The following is a 25,105-nucleotide window of genomic DNA, read 5'->3' as shown; positions in this document are numbered from 1 at the left end:
ATGATACTTGTTATGGCAGCATGTATTTGTGTGTAAAGGTTTGGGTTTGGACATGTAAATTAGTTAGGTTATGTGGTTAAATTATTTGTAATTTGGACTTGGAAAATTCTGCACTATAATGTGCATATTAAGTGTGGTTACAAGCTGCCAAGATGACCAACAATGTAAAGTAAAATGTGTTTATTTTATAATACAAACCAGAATTGGCATGGATGTGTAACTTGGTAAGTGTTAAATGTGTAATTCATGAGTGATGAACAATGTGCAATAGGGCAGTGTAGGTTTTGGCTTAGAACCTTAAGTGTGTGGCTCCAATTGGTATGAGACGAATTGGAGGTAAAACTAGGCACAAAAAGTGACAACTTTCATGAAGGAAGCTTACCAAAATTCTGCTTGGAAGGTAACTTGAAAAATGACCAAATTCGGATTAGTGCATTGAAAGCCTGAAAATTGACCATTTGGGTAGCAGTTAGTATTTTGGCCATAACTCACTAAAAATAGGTCCAATTTACCTGAAAATTTTACCATGAATAGTTGAGACATATATCTACAATTCTTATGAAGACACCAAAGCTCAGAAATGGCCAGAACCAAGCCAAATAACTTGCACAAGTTTAGGTCCAAAAACTGGCCGAACCAAAAATGACCTAAAGTGACCATTTTGGTACATTCTGACCAGCATTAGTAAATTGATCATAACTTGGTCTACACAACTCAGAATGACCTGAAAATTTGCCCCGTGTGCAATATGACATAGATCTACAAGTTTGTAGTTTTGATCGAAACTTGAAAACTGAGGAAACTAGGTCATCCGGCTAGGTCAAATTAGTATACTGGGATCCGACAAATTGCAATAAAATGCACTATACATGAAAATGAATTGGGTAACATGTACCAACACTAAAAGGCTATTAAATATGACACATTGGTAACATTAAAACCTAATTCACCTAGACTGCATCGAGGGTCAATATCTTAGGTTGACTAAGAAAATAATAGAATTCAATGAATTAATTAGTAAGCATTATCGTTAGAGACAGCTTGAATGGGTACTGAAACACTTCAAATTGTGTTTCTCAGTTAGCAAAGACTCAGGGAAGGGGAATGAAATACTGAGTCAGAGCCAAGAGACAGTTATCAAAGGTTTATGCACAACAGTTATTTCTTTTGAATTTTCAATTGAAATAAATTATGACTATTTGTATATTATTGTTTTAAATTATGAAAAATTGTTTGAATGATATTTGATGGATACTTAATGATTGAAAAGCATTGTAAATGGTTTGAAACCACAGCTATCATGTATATTGATTGAATTCCTCGCTAGCTTGTCTAGTGGGACAAATTGAATTCCCTCTCTGGCTGAAGTGTTGAGGTGTGTGCCTGTTGAGGACAAATAGAATGAGTACTCATATTATTGCTAGCTAGCTATGTTATTCCTCATTAGCTATCGGCTTTTGGGACCAATTGAATTCCTCATTAGCCATCGGCTTTTGGGATGAATTGAACTTTGGAACATGACTAAGTTGTGTGTGTGATTTATTAATATTTATTGTGATATTGTAAAATGGAGTTTAAATTCTTATTGACATTCACTGTCTTTGAATTTAACTATGGTTTTAAGTATCCACTATGTATATGACTTTGATTTGTGATTTAAAGTTATATTTTATTAATGTTGTGCACCACTGAGACAATGGCTCAGCGATAGCTTTTCATTGCTTTCGCAGGTAAACAGACTGACAGGGCAGCAAACTAGGCTGCTAGTGCTTCAGTGAGAGATCATCGGGTATATTGAGTATACCGTATTTTGCATTTTGTATTGTAATGTATGTTCATTGTATGTATATAGTGTTCTTGGTTTTGAGCAGTTGTAAATTAAAATTGTACATTGAAGTTGTAAAATAAATTGTAAATTATTTTGGTTTGTAAATATTGTGATATATTTCTTTTATCTCAGCCTTTGAAAATACTGAAAAATTATTATGGATTTGAGTTGAGAAACATATTGTGTTGATTAAATGTTGGAGTTTGAGATTGAGAAATATATTTGAAGTGCCTTTTTATAGGTTTTTGAAGAACTGTTTTGTTCAAAATACAAATGGCACTCCGCCAAAATTTTTACAGAAATTCCTAATAATTCAAATGTGTTAGCTGTTTCACTTCCGTTCAAAAGAAAAAAAATTTAACACCTGTAAATAGTGCTCACCACTGTCAAAAGAAGTAAGAAAAGTTTTAAAATTTCTTGTAGTGTATTTAATGGGTTATCAGTAGACGAATTTGGTAATTCATTAGGTATACTGTGGGATCATGTTATGCCTTACAGAGGGATAGGGTGTGACACGTTTTAGTGGTATCAGAGCTAGTTTTTAAATTCTGTTTTCACCTATAATTTGAATATTCTTTCTTCATAGTATAACTGCTCAATGTCATTGTTTGATACATACAGTACATTACATTATAAATATGCACTAACGGGAGAAAATCTCCTTGTGTTATTGTTCAGGAGGTCTAAGATCCTCGCATTGACTATGGAAGAGGGTGATCATTCAGTCGATCAATTTATAGATGCTGAGGTACAAGGGGATGCCCCAGCCCTACACAATGTCAGTGGATCAGCATCACCAGCCCCCTCAATACCGCAGTTTCCTGCTCAGTTGGCTCAGCAGATGGCTGCAATGTTTCAACAGATGGCTGGTAATGTGCCTACTTAAGTCCCACTACAGACACCAGTGGTACAACCACAGTTTTCTGCTAAGTAGTATGACAAATTAATGAAATATGGGGCTACTGAGTTCAAGGGGACGGTAGATCCTCTAAAGGCAGAACAGTGGTTAGAAAGAATGGATAGGGTGTTCAAGAAGCTACATTGTACAGAGGAGCTCATATTTGAATATTCAGTATCTCTGCTACAGGGGGATGCATATGATTGGTGGAAAACCATTCCCCACAGTCTAGTAAAACCTTCAGTACTAATATGGAATGATTTTCTATGTGAGTTCAGACAAAAATATGTCCCTGATGCTTATGTGGACCAGAAGCTGCAAGAGTTCCTAAGTCTGAAACAGGGGAGTAGATCAGTTGCTGAATATGAAAGGAAATTTTCCCGCCTGAGCCATTATGCAGTAAGTCTACTTGCTACTAGCAGGGAGAGATGCAAGAGGTTTGAAACCGGCTTGAAGCCTAGTATCAGATTACAAGTGGTCGAATTTAAACTTAACAACTTCTCTGAGCTTATTTCTCAAGCACTAGAATTAGAAAGAATTGAGTTAGAAGAGGCCCCTGAGAAAAAGAAATCAGAGAAGACAGAGAAAGAGGGAAAGTCAGTAGAACAGAGTTCCAGTGGTCCTACTGGGAAGAGGAAGAACCATGGGGGACACAGCAGAGGTGGTAAGAAGTCTGGTAGGGGAAGATATTCAGGACAGAAACCTCCTCTATCTGGTCAGCATAGTACCAGAGGTTCCTACCCTCCCCGCCAATGTGAAACTTGTGGAAGAAATCATGGTGGGGTGTGCTACAAGGCTATTGGAGCCTGTTATAACTATGGAGGCATAGGGCACTTTGCCAAAGACTGCACCAGTACTCACAGAGTTGGACCACCTCCTACTACTGTAGAAGGGTCAGTTCAGAGCCCTGTCACCAAAGGTTCACAACCACCCAGCAGAAGTAGAGGCAGGGGTAGAGGTAGCCCAGTAGGCAACCAAGGCACAGTGAAACAATCAGAGCAAGGCAGTGCTCTAGTCAGAGTCTATGCAATGAGACAGAGAGAATAGGCCGAGACATCTGATGTTGTGGCTGGTACCTTCTCAACTTTTAATCAAGATGTATTTGTGTTATTTGACCCGGGTTCTACCCATTCTTATGTGAGTGCTAGCATCATTGATTGCATTGCTGTTCCATGTACAAAAATGGACTTTGAGGTGCTAGTAACAAGTTCGTTAGGACAAGAGGTTAAGGTTAATAGAATGTATAGGGATTGTCCTTTGGTGATCCAAGGACACACTTTTCTATCTGATCTCATTGAAATGCCCTTCAGAGATTATGATATCATCTTGGGCATGGATTGGTTAGCCAGGCATCACGCCATGATTGATCAGATCAAGACACCACTTTTGGTCTCCTCGATGCTGATGTGGTAATACATGGGGAGAGGCAACTATTGCCATCAAACATCATTTCGGCTGCACTAGCCAGAAAAATAATCAGAAAGGGGTGTGAAGCATACTTGGCACATGTGGTAGACACCCAAGTGGGGAGTCCAGCATTGAGGGACATCCCTACAGTATATGACTTTCCAGATGTGTTTCCTGATGAATTGCCAGGATTACCTCCAGAAAGAGAGGTGCAGTTTGAAATTAATGTTATGCCTGGTGTGGATCCAATCTCCATAACACCATATAGAATGGCACCAGCAGAGTTGAAGGAGTTGAAGGTACAGTTGCAAGAACTACTTGAAAAGGGCTTCATCGCCCTAGTGTATCACCTTGTGGAGTGCCAATATTATTTGTTAAGAAGAAAGATGGTACTATCCGCTTATGTATTGACTACCGGCAATTGAATAAGGTGACAATAAAGAACTGATATCCATTGCTTCGTATTGATGATCTGTTTGATCAGTTGAAGGGTGCAGCTATATTCTCTAAAATTGATTTGCGATTTGGTTATTATCAGTTGAAAGTGCAATAGCAGAGTATTCCAAAGACTGCTTTCAGAACTTGATATGGCCACTATGAGTTTTTGGTAATGCCATTCGGGTTAACTAATGCTCCAGCTGCTTTTATGGATCTAATGAACACTATCTTCAGACCATATCTCGACCAGTTTGTGGTGGTGTTTATTGATGACATTTTGATATATTCGAGGAATGCAGAAGAGCATGACAGACATCTGCAGATTGTACTGCAGACTTTAAGGGAGAAACAGCTATACGCCAAATTGTCGAAATGTGAATTTTGTCTGAAAGAAATCTCCTTCTTGGGACATGTTGTGTCAGCTGAAGGGATCAAGGTAGATTCCAGCAAGGTAGAAGCTATCCTTAATTGGAAGCCGCCCAGGAATATCACAGAAATTCACAGCTTTCTGGGTTTAGCTGGATATTACCGTCGATTTGTGAAAGGATTTTCCATATTATCTTCTCCACTGACCAAGCTGCTTTGGAAAGATGTAAAATTTCAGTGGACCGATAAATGCCAGTAGAGTTTTGATTAGTTGAAGAGGTGTTTGTCTGAAGCTCCAGTCCTTACTTTACCTACTCCGAGTAAAGAATACACAGTTTATAGTGATACTTCCCACAGTGGGTTAGGCTATGTACTAATGCAAGATCGGAATGTCATTACTTATGCATCACGTCAGCTAAAACCGCATGAGAGGAACTACTAAACGCATGATTTAGAGCTAGCAGCTATTTTTTTTGCTCTGAAGATCTGGAGACACTATTTGTATGGGGAGAAATGCTACATTTACACAGATCACAAGAGCTTGAAGTATTTGGGCACTCAGAAGGAATTGAATTTGAGGCAGAGTAGATGGTTGGAACTAATTAAAGACTATGATTGCTTAATAGACTATCAGCCAGGGAAAGCAAATGTGGTGGCTGATGCCTTAAGTCACAAGACTATGGTAAGTCTCAGAGTTTCTCCTTTGTCCATGGTACATGAGATGAAAGCACAGCATGCCAGTTTAGAGATTGATGATGAGGGACAACCAGTAGTTGCATGGCATGTACAGCCAGTGTTGATTGATCAGATCAGAATGGCTGCCCAGAATGATGATAAATATCAAAAGCTACTGAAAGAAGTCTAGCAGGGCAAGAAACCTGAATTCTCTATGAGAGATGATGGTTTACTACTACATCAGGGCAGAATGTGCGTTCCTAATGATGTGGAGTTGAGACAGATCATTATGAAGGAAGCACATGAGTCTCCTTTTACTATGCACCCTGGTGGAACTAAAATGTACAGAGAGCTGAAAGAGCATTACTGGTGGATGGGTATGAAGAGGGATATAGCTGAATTTGTTTCCAAATGCCTAACTTGTCAGCAAGTAAAGGCAGAACATCAAGTTCCAGCTAGTTTGTTACATCCATTGTCAGTACCAGAGTGGAAATGGGAACGGATAATTATGGGTTTTGTTATGGGACTTCCGAGGACACAGAATAGTCATAATGCAGTATGGGTTATAGTTGATAGACTGACCAAGCCTGCTCACTTTTTGCCAGTTCGGATGGACTATAGCCTGGAAAGATTGGCCAGATTGTACATATATGTGTTAGTAGTATGCCATAGAGCATATCATTTAGTATTTATCTTGTACATATTTTTATTAATAAAAGGCATTTCTACTTTTCTGTTTACATAATATATTTATGTGTAATAGAAAAGGTCCATTGATATTTTGTTAGAAATATTATTCTTAAGTTGTTAAGAATATGAGTGACAATATTTCTAGCACGAAGTATCATAAACAGGTTCACAATCGAGGATACTTCATAATAAGGACATGACTTATCCAGAAAGATTGTATTCATGTTTGTTCCCAAGTTATTTATATGAGATATAAATAAGATGGAATGGTGAGTCTCATGCCATATAACAAACATGATAGGCACTTATAAATGATAAGTAGGCCGAACCAGTGACACTTATGACAAGCACATGGAGTTTATTCTTGTCAATGTTTTGTCATAAATCATATCAGTGCATATAATCTTTAGACTGAGATAGCATGCTTATCTTGTATATAGGTAGTTTGAGTTTGATATCGCTTTCATACTTGTCTTGTATGGGTATATGGGCATGTGTTGGCTCCTACTAGTTATATATGGAGGTAGGTGTTGATCAAGATGGAATCTGCCTCTCTAAGTAAATAGAGATAAAATCCTATGTTCATTTAATTGTTCTTGATGTTTCAAGTTCTGCCAGACAGATAGATTTATTCAGAAAAAAATTTCTGATGAGAAAATCTTTTTAATCAAGAACTGGAATTAAAAGAGAACATAATATTCATAGCAAATGGAGTTTGACATAAACCATGACTCCAGCTTGAGTTCGGATTTTGTAACAGAGAGATTTTAGTGCATGGTAACATATGATTATAGGTTCATTTAAGGTAAACCTTATTACTAATTGGGTGGCCATGGCATGCTATGCTAGGTGTTAACCATGGTCTATGAGGTTCATAAAATGATTTAGAGAAATCATTTATGGTAAGAAAGAGTTCTGATGATATTAAGAGCTGATATCATGTCTCATTGCCAATTAGTGATGAGCCTAGTAAGTCACACACATACACAAGTTATAACCTAATTAAATATGATTTAATTAATTAATTAAAGAGTTTAAATTGATTAATTAAATAGGTTTGGTTTGCAATTAGATTGCAAAGTCCCTAGCATGACTTAAAACCAAATCTAGATTATTGGATGTATAATATAAGTTAAATTTATATTTAAAGTGTTTAAATATGAATTTAATTAATGAGAAATTAATTAATAGAGATTAATTAATTAATTTATATTTGATATAAATTAATTAGAAGAAGAAAATAATTATTTTGGGTTAAGAACTCAAAATTAAGAAACTGTTGAATGTTGGTCATTTTGCAGTGTGACACGTGGCACCATGAGATGGTGACACATGGCATAACACATAAGCTTGCCAAATGTTTTTTAATCATGTAAGATGATTAAAATCAAGATTAAATATAGGTTTGACACTTGGCACAATGTGATTGGGTCACTTAAACCTAGAGCTAATTAAAGGGTGACATGTGGCAAGGGTTTAATGTGTTAACCTAGCTATTTAAGTGTTGTTATGAAAAGAAAAAGCAACCAGCAGCTACTCCTCTCTTTTGTCACGCCACTTTGAGGGTTTTCATCTATTCTTCTTCATCTCTCATCAATTCAAAGAGATTAGCCATCAATCTCTTGAATCAAGAACGCTAGAAATTGTTTCTAGTGTCCTGTTTACATCTCTAATCTCTTAAAAGGCAGAACTTGAATTTCTAATTAATAGAAAAGGCTTTAGAAGCTGTTCAAGGGCTGCCATAGGTGTTCTTGGTGTGGACAAGCTAGAGGGACAACATCCGTGTCCCAAGACGAATCTCAAAGCGCAGACACTGCGAAGGCATCAAGAGGTTAGTGTAATCGTTCTTGATTTAATCTAGGGTTCTAAAATTAATCTGATTAATTTTAAAATCTTAAATGGCAAATACAGATCCAAATACATATTAAAAGAGTTTTAATATGTTGTTTATCATTGAAATCAAATAGATAAAAATAAATCTTGCATGATGCATGTGACCCTAGGTGAAAATTTTTGAATTCAATAGTATAAACTTGTGTTTTTCACGCTTCCGTTCCTTCAATTGGTATCAGAGCCACTATATTTTCCATTTAGATTGTTGATTATATGATTTAATTGTGTGTTTGATCATGAGATCAAATGTTCATTGCTGGTTGCAAAGCAAGTTGGCGGCATACTTGAAAAAACACCATCAATGGTGCGCATGGTTTGGCTTCCATGGGTGGTTTAAGGTTTGGCTTTTAATTCTGCAATTGTTGTATGATCTAAGGCCTATTCTTTGACTAATTAAAGTGTTTAATTAGTAGTTTTTATCACACAATTAAATTATGATTCAAATCAGAATTTTAAAAATTGTTTGAATGTGATTCAAATTTGAATTTTAAAAGTTGTTTAAATGTGATTCAAATCTGAATTTTTAAAGTTGTTTGAATCATATTTAAATCTGATTTTTTAAAATTGATTGAATAAAATTCAGATCTGACTTTTTAAAAAATGTTTGAATGTGATTCGAATCTGATTTTTAAAAAAATGTTTGAATGTGATTCAAATCTGAATTTTTGAAGTTGTTTGAATGTGATTCAAATCTGAATTTTTAAATTTGTTTGAATGAGATTCAAATCTGAATTTTTAAATTTATTTGAATCATATTCAAATCTGGATTTTTAAGTTGAATATGAGATATTCAATTTAATTTAAGTATGTATGTTTTATTTAATTGTTAAATAGTGATATGCATGATGGATGATCATGGACTATAAAAGACCAATGTGATTGGATTTATTTCTTTTATGTTTCTTTGGGATTGTAAATTAATTTATTTATTTTAATTTATTTTGGGCATGTATTATTAAGTTTGTAATAATTTTTGGGTTGTAATTTCATTTATTTAAGTTCTTGTAAATTCGCCTTGGTATGCCAAGGATTACTATGTAATATTGGATTGCAAGAAGTTCAAGGAGGTCAAGAGCATTGGTGGGACCAGTGGGAGGAATTCAAGATCAAGTGTTGATTATGTACTCCTTCAGCAACTCTTATAAAATGAATGAATGAAATGCACCTAGGAATGCCCTGATTCAATTCTTGGTGGCTCAGAATTGAATCCCTTAGAAAGTCCATGATCATACCATATTTACTGCTTATCTATGAATGCATGAGATGTATGGGAATGTATGCAATTATATGATATATGCATGCTAAATGGATAATGTGCAAAGTGAGACCTTAATAGTAATTAGAATGACCATAAAATCTTCCAAACAAATGATTAAGTTGGAAATGCTATAATTAAAGTAATTATAACATAGGCCCTCCATTGGGGCAATTATTTTAAGAAATTTTAAATAGTTGCATAAGATGCAATTTATTTAAGAGATTTTCTTAAGAATAATTGTTAAGCATGAGATGTTGTAAATATGTAAATGGTTTAGTGGCCAATATTGGATGTACCTGAGGACATTAAAATTATTTGCATAATTACTGGCTCAATGGGATCAACTTAACTAATGCAAGATAAGTCAATAATGGATGTACATGAGATTTTGAGCATTAGGGGCTAGGTAAAGGATTGAACCTCACATGAGATGTGATGGGCAAAGAGTTGCTCACTTATAGTTTATTGTATTTCCAATAATGGATGTACCTGAGGATGATCAATAGAATTATAAGAATTCAATCACCCACTAGAAATCCATCCAACTAGGATTTCCGTTTTCTACTTTGGAAGTGTAGGATTCGCTAAGTTAGTGGGAGGACCAATTTGATTAAAAGACCATAATCATTTTGGTTAATTACATGATACATTTACTAATTAATCTGGTTATTTTCTGCAGTTAATTTTCTGATAAAAATGAGCACAAAACAACCACCACCATCCAATATCCTTGCAAGCATACTTGATCACCATAGGTTGACAGGACCTAATCATGCGATTGGCTAAGAAATTTGAAACTTGTCTGAACCTTGAACATATAGGATATGTTCTAGATTCAAATGTTCCTGGTCCCTTACCTCCAGAGGCCACACAAGAGGAACATGAAACTTTGGACAAGTGGAAGGAGCATGATATGAGAGCTAAGTGTTACATGCTTGCTTCCATGAGTAATGAGTTACAGAAGCAACATGAGAACATGTAGAGTGCGAGTGAGATCCTCCTTCACCTACAAGAGTTGTATGGTGAGCACAAAGAGAATGCTAGGTATGAGATATCTAGACAGCTATTCCGTATGAGGATGTCTGAGGGACAGAATGTTGGGGATCATGTCCACAAGATGATTCGGCTGATTGAGCAGTTGGAACATCTTGACTTCAACATGGATTTCCAACTACAAACGGATTTGATCCTTCAGTCCCTTACTGAGTCTTTTGGGAATTTTGTGACAAATTTCCATATGACTAAACAGGAATGCACCTTAGCTAGTTTACTTAACATGCTGGTTATTGCCCAAAAGAATATGCCAGGTAATAAAGGGAAAGAGGTAGCTTTGGTTGCATCTTCTTCTACTGGAAAGTCCAACAAGAAGAAGGGCAATAAGAAAAAGAAACCTCAGATTCCTGGTCCTTCCAAGAAAATAGCTAAACAGAAAAGGAAAACCAAAGCTGACAAAGGCAAAGGAAAGTGTTTCCACTGCCAACAAAAAAAAGTGTTTCCATTGCCAACAGGAAAGTGTTTTCATTGCCAAAAGAAAGTGTTTCTACTGGATAGAGTATAGCAATCTAAATGAATGCAATGCCATGGTGAAAACCAACTCAAGTTCAAAATATATTTGGCACTTAAGGTTATGTCATGTCGCAGAAGACAGGATTACAAAATTGGAGAAAATGGGGATTTTATCCTCATTGGGCTCTGAGCCTACTCCAACTTGTGAATCTTGCCTTCAGGGTAAAATGACTAGATCACCCTTTGTTGGACAAGGGCTAAGAGCTGAAAATATTTTGGAGCTAATACATAGTGATTTATGTGGTCCATTTAAAGAAATGGCTAGAGGGGGTTTTCATTATTTTATTACCTTTACTGATGATAAATCAAGGTTTGGGTATTTGTATTTGATGAAATACAAACATGAATCTTTTGAAAAGTTCAAAGAATTTAAATCTGAAGTAGAAAATCAAACAGGAAAGAATATTAAAGCTCTTCGATCAGATCGTGGAGGTGAATATTTGAGTACTGAATTTGATGAATACTTGAGAGAGCATGGCATTGTTTCTCAGCTGACTCCTCCAGGAACGCCACAGCTAAATGGTGTATCTGAAAGGAGAAATCGTACCCTATTGGATATGGTACGTAGTATGATGAGCTATACTGATATCCCAATCTTCTTTTGGGGATTTGCATTAGAATCAGCTTTGTATATTCTGAAAAGGATTCCATCAAAATCAGTTTCTTCCACACCTTATGAGATATGGCATGGAAGAAAACCAAGTCTTAAGCATGTTAAGATTTGGGGTTGTCCAGCTTATATCAAAAAGCTTAACACTGATAAATTGGAGACCATATCAGAAAAAGGTCGATTTGTTGGATATCAAAAAGATAGTTTTGGATATTATTTTTATTTGCCTACTTCACAAAAGGTTGTGATAATTAATTAGTACAAAGAAAAACGGGAAATCGAGAAAACGACAAAACTCGGTGGTACCTAATTCAAATAGCATTAAAAATAAATGACGTTATACTTGGAAAATATCATGAAAAATTAAATTGGTGGTACCTAATTCAAATAGCAAAAGATAGGAGTTGAATGTGAGAATTTGGAAATTTAAGAATAAACAAATATTAAATCTCCACTTAGTGGTCCACTAACTCCACTTAAGTGGACCACTAACTCCACTTAAGTGGACATGTAATCAGCATATTGTGGACAGAAACTCATCTTCTTCAACCTCCCTAAATCCAGCCGAAATGCTCCTAAAGAAAAACCTCCTTGGCTGAATTCATGCAAGCTTCCATTTCCCATGATCCAAGCCATTTTTCCACTTAATTCCTTCACTAAAATTGTTTTACACAACTTGGGCAGTAGATAGGCAGCAAGAAAATCAAGTTTTGGTGAGGTTTTGAAGAGTTTCAAAAGTGGTAAGTATGTATTTTTTATGCTTGTTTCATTAAACTTTGTATGGATGTTATGGGTAGTTGAATTGTGAACGGATTTTTGAAGTTTGATGAGTTAAGGGAGAGGTATATTTTTGGCAGCCATGGAACTTCAATGAGAGCAGTTTATCCTTGCATGTAAATGGTAGATTAAAGTGTTGATGTAAGTGTTTATATGTGTAGGAATAAATTAGATATTGTATGTGTGATAGTACACTTGATTTTGGAAGTTTGGAAAGCTAATCGAAGAAGATTACAATTGGCAACTTAAAGTGTAAATCAAAATATGTTGTTTCATGGGTTAGTTTATGGAATTATATTGTTGAATTATGATGCTTGTTATGGTAGCATGTATTTGTGTATAAAGGTTTGGGTTTGGACATGTAAATGAGCTAGGTTATGTGGTTAAATTGTTTGTAATTTAGACTTGGAAAATTTTGTACTATAATGTGCATATTGAGTGTGGTTACAAGCTGCCAAGATGACCAACAATGTGAAGTAAAATGTGTTTATGTTATGGTACAAACCAGAATTAGCATGGATGTGTAACTTGGTAAGTGTTAAATGTGTAATTGATCAGTGATGAACAATGTGCAATAGGGCAGTGTAGGTTTTGGCTTAGAACCCTAAGTGTGTGGCTCCAATTGGTATGAGACGAATTGGAGGTAAAAATAGGCATAAAAAGTGCCAAATTTCATGAAGGAAGCTTACCAAAATTCTACTTGGAAGGTAACTTGAAAAATGACCAAATCCGGATTAGTGCATTGAAAGCCTGAAAATTGACCATTTGTGCAGTAGTTAGTGTTTTGGCCATAACTCACCCAAAACAGGTCTAATTGAGCTGAAATTTTTACCATGAATAGTTGAGACATATATCTACAATTCTTATGAAGACACCAAAGCCCAGAAATGGCCAGAACCAAGCCAAGTAACTTGCACAAGTTCAGGTCAAAAAACTGGCCGAACCAAAAGTGACCTAAAGTGACCATTTTGGTACATTCTGACCAGCATTAGTAAATTGACCATAACTTGGTCTACACAATTCAGAATGACCTGAAAATTTGCCCCGCATGCAATAAGACATAGATCTACAAGTTTGTAGTTTTGACCGAAACTCAAAAACTGAGGGAACTAGGTCATCCGGCTAGGTCAAATTAGTATACCGGGATCCGACAAATTACAATAAAATGCACTATACATGAAAATGAATTGGGTAACATGTACCAACACTAAAAGGCTATTAAATATGACACATTGGTAACATTAAAACCTAATTCACCTAGACTGCATCGAGGGTTAACATCTTAGGTTGACTAAGAAAATAATAGAATTCAATGAATTAATTATTAAGCATTATCGTTAGAGATAGTTTGAATGGGCACTGAAACACTTCAAATTGTGTTTCTCAGTTAGTGAAGACTCAAGGAAGGGGAAGGAAACATTGAGTCAGAGCCAAGAGAAAGTTATCAGAGGTTTGTGCACAACAGTTATTTTTTTGAATTTTCAATTGAAATAAATTATGACTATTTGTAAATTATTGTTTTAAATTATTAAAAATTGTTTGAATGATTTTTGATGGATACTTATTAATTGAAAAGCATTGTAAATGGTTTGAAACCACAGCTATCATGTATATTGATTGAATTCCTCGCTAGCTTGTCTAGTGGGACAAATTGAATTCCCTCTCTGGCTGAAGTGTTGAGGTGTGTGCCTGTTGAGGATGAATAGAATGAGTACTCATATTATTGTTAGCTAGCTATGTTATTCCTCATTAGCTATCGGCTTTTGGGACCAATTGAATTCCTCATTAGCCATCAGCTTTTGGGACGAATTGAACTTTGGAACATGATTAAGCTGTGTGTGTGATTTATTAATATTTATTGTGATATTGTGAAATGGAGTTTAAATTCTTATTGACATTCACTGTCTTTTAATTTAACTATAGTTTTAAGTATCCACTATGTATATGGCTTTGATTTGTGATTTAAAGTTGTATTTTGTTAATGTTGTGCACCACTGAGACAATGGCTCAGCGATAGCTTTTCATTGCTGTCGCAGGTAGATAGACTGACAGGGCAGCAGACTAGGTTGCTAGTGCTTCAGTGAGATATCATCGGGTATATTGTATATACCGTATTTTGCATTTTGTATTGTAATGTATGTTCACTGTATGTATATAGTGTTCTTGGTTTTGAGCAGTTGTAAATTAAAATTGCACATTAAAGTTGTAAAATAAATTGTAAATTATTTTGGTTTGTAAATATTGTGATATATTTCTTTTATCTCCGCCTTTGAAAATACTGAAAAATTATTATGGATTTGAGTTGAGAAACATATTGTGTTGATTAAATGTTGGAGTTTGAGATTGAGAAATATATTTGAAGTGCCTTTTTACAGGTTTTTGAAGGACTGTTTTGTTCAAAATACAATGGCACTCCGCCAAAATTTTTACAGAAATTCCTAATAATTCAAATGTGTTAGCTGTTTCACTTCAGTTCAAAAAAAAAAATTTTTAACAACTGTAAATATTGCTCACCACTGTAAAAAGAAGTAAGAAAAGTTTTAAAATTCCTTATAGTGTATTTAATGGGTTATCAGTAGACGAAGTTGGTAATTCATTAGGTATACTATGGGATCATGTTATGCCTTACAGAGGGGTAGGGTGTGACACATAGAAGCAAGCATGTAACATTTGGCTCTCATATCATGCTCCTTCCACTTGTCCAAAGTGTCATGTTCCTCTTGAGTGGCCTCTGGAGGTAAGAGACCAGGAACCTTTGAGTCTAGAACATATCCAATACATTCTAGGTTCAGGACAAGTTTTAAATTTCTTAGCCAATCAGAAAGATTAGGTCCCGTCAACCTATTGTGATCAAGTATGCTCACAAGGATATTGGATGGTGGTGGTTGTTGTGTGCTCATTATTATCAGAAAAGTAACTGCAGAAAATAACTAGATTAATTTGTAAATCTATCAAGTAATTAACTAAAATGATTATGGTCTTTTAATCAAATTGGTCCTCCCACTAACTTGGAAAATCCTACACTTCCAAAGTAGGAAACAAAAATCCTAGTTGGATGGATTTCTAGTGGATGATTGAATTCTTATAGTCTTATTGATCATCCTCAGGCACATCCATTATTGGAATTACAATAAACTATATTGGATGGTGGTGGTTGTTGTGTGCTCATTGTTATCAGAAAAGTAACTGCAGAAAATAACTAGATTAATTTGTAAATGTATCAAGTAATTAACTAAAATGATTATGGTCTTTTAATCAAATTGGTCCTCCCACTAACTTGGCAAATCCTACACTTCCAAAGTAGGAAACGGAAATGCTAGTTGGATGGATTTCTAGTGGAAGATTGAATTCTTATAGTCTTATTGATCATCCTCAGGCACATCCATTATTGGAATTACAATAAACTATAAGTGAGCAACTCTTTGCCCATCACATCTCATGTGAGGTTCAATCATTTACTTAGCCCCTAATGCTCAAAATCTCAGGCACATCCATTATTGATTTATCTTGCATTAGTTAAGTTGATCCCATTGAGCCAGTAAACATGCAAATAATTTTAATGTTCTGAGGCACATCCATTATTGGCCATAAACTATTTACATATTTATAACATCTCATGCTTAACAATTATTCTTAAGAAAATCTCTTAAATAAATGCATCACATGCAAATATTTAAAATTTCTTAAAATAATTGCCTCAATAGAGGGCCCATGATATAATTACTTTAATTATACCATTTCTAACTTAATCATTTATTTGGAAGATTTAGTGGTCTGCTTGATTACTATTATGGTCTCACTTTGCACATTATCCAATTGGCATGCATATATCATATACTTGCATACATTCTCATACATCTCATGCATATATGGATAAACAAATAATATAGTATGATCATGGACTTTCTAAGGGATTCAATTCTGAGCCACCAAGAATTGAATCAGGGCACTCCTAGGTATATTTCATTCATTCATTTTACAAGAGTTGTGGAATGAGTACATAATCAACACTTGATCTTGATTTCCTCCCACTGGTCCAACCAATGCTCTTAACCTCCTTGATCTTCTTGCAATCTAATTACATTGTAATCCTTGGCATACCAAGGTGAATTTACAAGAATATGGACTTTAAAGTCCTCAAATAAATAAAATTACAGCCCAAATTATTATAACATTTATAATATATGCCACTAAAATAAAATTAATTATTTTACAATCTAAAGAAAATTAAAAGAAATAAATCTAATCATATTGGTCTTTTATTGTCCATGATCATCCATCATGCATATTAAAATTTAACAATTAAATAAAATATACATATTAAAAAATTAAATTGAATATCACATATTCAATCAAAAAATTCAGATTTAAATCTCATTCTAACAAATTTAATTTTAGAAACCCTTTCCAAATTTAATACCTTGAAAGCAATTTTCAATAATTAATTGAGTGATTGAAATTCCTAATTAAACAATTTAATTAAGTATGGGCCTAATCATGGGCCATAAGATATACAACAATTGCATAAAGAAGCCCAAAACCAAAATGCACCCATGGGGTGTTCATCTCAACAATGTCGCCACTTATGAGCACCATGACGTAGATGCCGCCACACATTAACACCCAAACAGCTTTAGATCAATCTAAATTTGATCTAATCACACAATTAAATCTCATATTCAATCTTTAATGGAAAATATAGTGGCTCTGATAGCAATTGAAGGAGCGAAAGCATGGAAATTGGTGCATTGGAGCATTGAATTTTAAAATTTTCTTCTAAGGTTTCATGCATCATGCCACATCTCTTATGTGCTTAATTAATTTCAATGCTTAATTGCATATTAAGACACTTTTAATATGTATTAGGATCTTCATTTGCTATTTAAGATTGTGAATTAATAAATTAATTCGATTAAACCCTAGTTTGAAAGAGGAATTTGGGCACTAACCTCTTTGATGCACTATGGATGCAATTGACGCCTTTAGGAAGCTCCTAGGACCCAAAGTGTTGTCCCACTAGTTTGTCCACACCAAGATCACCAATGGCAGCCCCTAATTTTGCTTCTCAAGCCTTTGCCAACCAATTATAATTTAGGGTTTTGCTTTTAGAGAGGTTATATGTGTGTATAGAACACTAAAAACAATTTCTAGCAATTTTAATTCAAAGGAACTAAGGGATTTTTCTTTGAATCAAGTGAGAAAAGAAGAGAGGAGATGGAGAGAGCCTTTGTGCTGTCACACATGAGAGACAAGAGAGAGTTATGCATTTCTTCTTTTCTTTTCCCTTTTATAATTAGGTCAAATAATCACTTAAACCCTTTGCCACATGTGACAACCACATTGCATCTTATTTTTAATTGACTTAATCACATTAAGCCAACTGTCAAAGCTAGACTTAATCTTGACTTTGATCACCTTGGATGATAGGAAGACAAATGGCAAACTTATATGATGCCATGTGTCAACATCCCATGGTGCCACATGTCACCATCTCATGGTGCCACATGTCACCATGTGAAATAACCAAATTACCCTTATGTTTTAATTTTGAGTTCTCAACCCGAAATCATTATTTCTCCTCTTCTAATTAATTTATCTCAAATGTAAATTAATTAATTAATCTCCATTAAATAATTTCTCAAAATTAAATTCATATTTAAACGCTTTAAATATAAATTTAACTAATACTATACATCCAAAAACCTAGATTTGGTTTCAAGCCATGCTAGGGACTTTGCAATCTCATTGCATACCAAACCTATTTAATTAATCAATTAAATCACATTTTACTTGGTGATTAACTTGTGTATGTGTGTGACTCACTAGGCTTATCACTAATTGGCAATGAGATATGATATCAACTCTTAATATCATCAGAACTCTTTCTTACCATGAATAATTTCTCTAAATCATTTTAGGCATCTCATAGTCCATGATTGACACCTAGCATAGCGTATCATGGCCACCCAATCAGTAATAAGGAATACCTTAAATGAACCTTTAATAATATGTTACCATGCACTAGAATCTCTCTGTTGCAAAATCCCAATTTGAGCTAGAGTCATGGTTAATGTCAAACCCCATTTGCTATGAACATTATGTTCTCTTTTAATTCCAGTTCTTGATTAATTAGATTTTCTTATCAAAAACTCTTTTCTGATTAAATTTGTATGTCCTGGCCAGGAACTTGAAACATTAAGAACAATTAAATGAACATAGGATTTTATCCCTATTTACTTAGGGTAACAGATTCCATCTTGATTAACACCTATCTCCATATATAACTAATAGGAGCCAACACATGCCCATATACCCATACACAGTATAAGTATGAAAGCAGTATCAAACTTAAACCACCTAAATACAAGATAACTGTGTTATCTCCAGTTTAAAGATTATATGCACTGATATGATATATGACAATGCATTGACAAGAATAAACTCCATGTGCTTGTCATATGCATCACTAGTTCGGCCTACTTATCATGTATAAGTGCCTATCATGTTTGTTATGTGGCATGAGACTCACCACTCCATCTTATTTATATCTCATATCAATACCTTGGGAACAAACATGATTACAATCTTTCTGGATAAGTCATGTCCTGTGTGAAGTATCCTCGATTGTGAACCAATTTATGATACTTTGTGCTAGAAATACTATCACTCATATTCTTAACAACTTAAAAATAAAATTTCTAACAAAATATCAATGGACCTTTTCTATTACACATAAATACATTATGTAAACGAAAAAGTGAAATTGTCTTTTATTAATAAAATATGTACAAGATAAATACTAAATGATATACTCTAGGGCATACTACTAACAGGATCATCTTTTTTCTTTCCCTTAAAATCCACTACCCTATATTTCCTAAGCTTCTCCAGGTGGGACTTCTGTTAAGGCTGAGCCTATGGGATGGTTCTTGTCATCTATCTAAAGAAATTAGCCATATACTAGAAAAAGAACTGTTATGGCTGTACAGGCTATCCAGATGCCTGTGCAGCTAGATCTCTCATCCCTCTGTCACCACTACTACCAGGGGCATGACTTTTTACCTTCTCATTAATAGCCCTCTATGAATCTGACTCTATTCCTTAACCTAAAATAGACAGGAGAATAGATCTATATAAGTGTCACCTCAATTCCTTATAAATGCAATGCATGATCACACACGTCGTGCCTTTTTATCTATCAATCTAGGTTTAGGAATGCCTAAAACAAAGCTCTGATACCACTAAATGTAACACCCCCTACCCAATCCATAGTGAAACCAAGCAAAGGAATGCTACATTTTGTGCTGTAAGCACCTAAACTTGTATTTGAATAATTTTCTTCCTTAATATTTAATTTTTTTTTTATAAATATTAAAGGGAAAAACTGCAAGAGTTTTTCCTAAACGTATAATATCCTCCTGCTAATAACACCTGTTAATAATAATATTTTCAATCTCCAAGTTCAATAAAAATAACAATCAATTCTCATCATATTTGTATTCAACTTCATTCCTTCATCATATGCAACTATTAACATAACACATATCTTAGCATAAACTTATAAATGTAACAAAATATGTTTATACTTAAATTTACAGTCATCCAAAATAAATTTACATCATGTGTTGTTAGTATATGGCAGTGGGCATATAAAAATGAGTGACAAAATACATCTATTATTGGTAGTGCATCTACCACAAAGTCCAAGTATAAGGTGACTTCGGACTTTCCTACAAATCCACTCTCTCCTCTCCTGTCTCTATCTACTCCTTACCTTCTGTACCTGTGCGAGGAAAAATCTACAAGCTTTACAGCTTAGTGGTGCACTCTTAATTTAAAAATAAAAGCAAAACTTGCATACATACTATAAGAGATTTTATAAATAATGATAAAAAATAAAGAAACTCAAAACATTCAAATCTATGACCATTTCCAATTGCAAACCTACTAAATCGATTAAATGATACAATATCTATATGAAATCTTTAAAGTTTCAAGGTTTAACATAATTCTCATTATATTTGTGCATATTTTCTTAATTAAATCACATTTTAAGATTTGCTATGTGCTCATAGTAACCTATGACAGAACTATATGGACTGGATATGGAACTCCTGGTATTGAACACTCGATGTCTCTGACCGGTTTAACAATGAGCACTCGGTGCCTCTATATAACTGTCAACATAGGCTATCGATACTGAACACTTGGTGTCTCTGACTAGTTTAACTATGGGCACTCGGTGCCTCTATAGCTATTCATCAACCCATTAACATAATTAATGCAATACTACTAATGATGTCCCCTATTGGTATGCTAATCTATCCAAACCTATAATTCATTTCCTAGGTTTACCTGGGCTTAATAAGGTAATTATCATTTTTATTTTCACATGATGTAATCAATAATACTTGTATACACTTAAACTTTTGCCATTACCATATTTTCATATCTCATGCATTTAAATTTATGCATCTATACAAAATTTACACATATGATGACCATTGTTAATGTCACACTTTATCCCTGGTAATGCACGACATGTTCCCGTAGCATACCTAATGAATTACCAAACTCCACCTACCGATAACCCATTAGTTATGCTATAAAGGATTTTAAAACAAACCATAGCTTTTTATCTTATCAGTTCTTTTACGGAAAAACTGCATGAGAATAGTTAAAATTCAATGTAAACATTCACTGGAAATAATGATAGACTAAATATTGCAAAAGTTACATTTTCATAAGTCTCAAGGTAAAATGGAAAATAGTTACAAACTCAAAATGTTATAGCAATGCAGTACTTTTTAATACAAACTGCTCAATGTCCGTACATCCATACATATAGGTACAAAATACATCCAAAATAATTACTGTCACACCCTACCCCTCCGTAAGGCATAACATGATCCCTTAGTATACCTAATGAATTACCATCTCCGTCTACTGATAACCCATTAAATACACTACAAGGGATTTTAAACATTTTCTTACTTCTTTTTATAGTGGTGAGCACTATTTACAAGTGTTAATATATATTTTTTTTTTAACTGAAGTGAAACTAGATAACACATTTGAAGTATTAACAATTTTTGCATAAATTTTGGCAGAGTGCCATCTGTATTTTGAATAAAATAGTTATTCAAAAACCTGTAAAAAACACTTCAAATATTTGGTTCAATCCCCAACTCCAATATTCAATCAACACAATAAATTTCTCAACATTATCAACTCAGTTCAACAATCAATTTTTTTCAGTGTCTCCAAAAGATGAGATAAAAGAAATATGTCACAATATTTTTACAAGCCAAAATAATTTACAATTTTAGTTTACAACTGCTCAAGACCAAGTAAAATATATACATACAGTGCACATACATTACAACAAAAACTACAAAATATGGTATAATCAATATACCTGGTGAAATCTCAAAATGTAGCACAAGCAGCCTACTCTGCTGCTCTGTCCGTCTGTCTACCTACGACAGCATTGAAAAAGCTATCGCTCAGCCAATGTCTCAGTGGTGCACAACATTAAGAAAATACAATTTAAAACCATAAGCCATAAATCATATGAACTGTGGATACTTAAAATTATAGTTAAATTCAAAAGACAAGGAATGTCATAAAGAATTTAAACTCCATTTCACAATATCACAATAAATATCAATAAATCACACACACAGCTTAATTATGTTCCAAAGCTTAATTATGTTCCAAAGTTCAATTCATCCCAAAAGCCGATGGCTAGTGAGGAATAACATAGCCAGCTAGCAACAATATGAGTACTCATTCTATTCGTCCTCAACAGGCACACACGTCAACACTTCAGCCGGAGAGGGAATACAAAGTCAATTCGTCCCACTTGACAAGCTAGCGTGAAATTCAATCAATATACATGATAGCTGTGGTTTCAAACTAATTGCAATATTTTCAAACAATAAGTATCCATCAAATTTCCATTCAAACAATTTTTCACAATTCAAAACAATAACATACAAAATTCTCATAATTTATTTCAATTGAAAAGTCAAAAGAAATAACTGTTGTGCACAAACCTCTGATAACTGTCTCTTGGCCCTGACTCAGTATTTCCTTCCCTTTCCCTGAGTGAAACACACAATTTGAAGTGTTTCAGTACTCATTTAAACTGTCTCTAACAATAAGGCTCAATAATTAATTTATTGAATTCTATTATTTTCCTTAGTCAACCTAAAATGTTGACCCTCGATGCACTCTAGGTGAATTAGGTTTTAATGTTACCAATATGTCACATTTGTGGCCTTTTAGTATTGGTACATGTTACCAAATTCATTTCCAAGTATGTTACATTTTATTGCAATTTGTCGGATCTCGGAATACTAATTTGACCTAGCCGGATGACCTAGTTCCCTCGGTTTTCGGGTTTCAGTCCAAACTACAAACTTGTAGGTCTATGTCTTATTGCACGCGGGGCAAAATTTCAGGTCATTCAAAGTCGTGTAGACCAAGTTATGGTCAATCTACCAATGCTGGACAGAATGTACCAAAATGGTAGCTTTAGGTCATTTTCAGGTCACTTTTGGTTCGGCCAGTTTTTGGACCTGAACTTGTGCAAGCTATTTGGCTTGGTTCTGGCCATTTCTGGGCTTTAGTGTCTTCATAAGAATTGTAGATATATGTCTCAAATATTCATGGTAAAAATTTCAGGTCAATTGGACCTGTTTTGAGTGAGTTATGGCCAAAACACCAACTGCTACCCAAATGGTCAATTTTCAGGCTTTCAAAGCACTAATCCGGATTTGGTTATTTTTCAAGTCACCTTCTAGGCAGAATTTTGGTAAGCTTCCTTCATGAAAGTTGGCACATTTTGTGCCTAGTTTCACCTCCAATTGGTCTCATACCAATTGGAGCCACACACTTAAGGTTCTAAGCCAAAACATACACTGCCCTATTATACATTGTTCATCCTTTACCAATTACACATCCTATGCTTACCAAGTGACTCTTCCATGCCAATTCTGGTTTGTACCATAACATTAACACATTTAGCAGCTCATGTTTGGTCATTTTGGCAGCTTATAACCATTCTCAATATGCACACTATAACCCAGAATTTTCCAAGTTCAATTACAACAATTAAACACATGAATGCACCTCATTTACATGTCCAAATTCAAACCTTAATATACACATACATGCTGCCATCCAAAACAACCTAATTCAACAATATAATTCCATAAACCAAACCATGAAACAACACATTTTGATCTTCTTCATAAGGCTGCCACAAGTTTACACATATCCATCAATTGCCATTTTCACTTTTTAAGCTTTCAAATCATACCTTACACATGGAATTCAAGTACAATACAATCAAACATTTAAATCATCATTCAAACCACTATTTACATGCAAGCATAAACTGTTCTTATTGAAGTTCCATGGCTGCCAAAATATACCTTTCCATTAACTCATCAAACTTCAAAAATCCTTCCACAAATCAACTACCCACAACACACATTTCAAAGTTTAATGAAACAAGAATTAAAAATACATACTTACTACTTTTGAAATTCTTCAAAACCTCACCAAAACTTAATTTTCTTGCTGCCTATCTACTGTCCAAGTTGTGTAGAATAACTTTAGTAAAGGAAAATGCAAGGATCATGGCTTGAAGATGGGAGAGTGAAGCTTGCATGGTTGGCCATCCATGGAGGTTTTGAGAGTTTTTTTTTTTTTAATTCGGCAAGGTGAGTGAGGTTGAAGATGATGAGTGATCTGCTGTCCACAATATGTTTAATGGTCCACTTTAGTGGAGTTAGTGGAGCACTAATAGAATTAAAAGCATTTTTTTTATATTAAACTTCCATAATTTGCACATTTCCTCCTATCTTTTGCTATTTAGATTTTATACTATTATTTTAATTTTCATGATATTTTCAAGGTTTAATATCATTTATTTTTAATGGACATTGAGGTCAAAAGTCAACTCGGGGTGTCAATTGATCACAATGCCCCTATTCGAGTTATCTTCCCGATTTTTCGGTAATACCGAGTTTTGTCGTTTTCTCGATTTCTCATTTTTCTTTGTACTAATTAATTAATTTTTCTTTGATATTTCTAATGACATTTATACTTCAATAGATGTTTATTTAAGTCTTAAAAATATTTTTCAAGGTTCCCCGCAGTCTAGGGCAAGTCAACGGTCCACGTCGCAATTTTCCGGTGCGGTCACCCATCACTACGGTTTTTGGCTCATTTAACTTGGTTACATTTCATTGCTATTATTTTTACTTTGTTTTTCTTGTATTTCCCTCTATTGTAGTTCATTATTTCATATCTCCTCACTAAAATTTAAGTGTAGTTCTAGGCATCCTAGCTGTCCGAACAGACACTGATCACCAAAACAGTAGAACGCACTGCCGAACATAAGGGTGTTACAATTACTAGGGTATACCTAACGTAAATACCCATAAATAATACCAAAATACTGCTTTCAAGTCTCTCACTCAGCAACCTTCTCCTTTACCTTACCTGTGACAACATAAAGAAGCTATCGCTGAGTATATCACTCAGTGGTGCATAACTAATAACTTTAAAATTTAAGGTAAAACACAATTTGTCAAAGCATAATAAATCACATTTTTCTTAAGCATGAAAACTTCACAACAGTTCTAAGTCTATAAAGACCATTTATTGGAATAACATTTCAAATGA

The sequence above is a fragment of the Hevea brasiliensis genome, chromosome 1, assembly GCF_030052815.1.
Source record: "Hevea brasiliensis isolate MT/VB/25A 57/8 chromosome 1, ASM3005281v1, whole genome shotgun sequence".
NCBI lineage: Eukaryota > Viridiplantae > Streptophyta > Magnoliopsida > Malpighiales > Euphorbiaceae > Hevea > Hevea brasiliensis.
The sequence above is the reverse complement of the archived record's forward strand: the minus strand, read 5'-3'. Positions refer to the sequence as shown.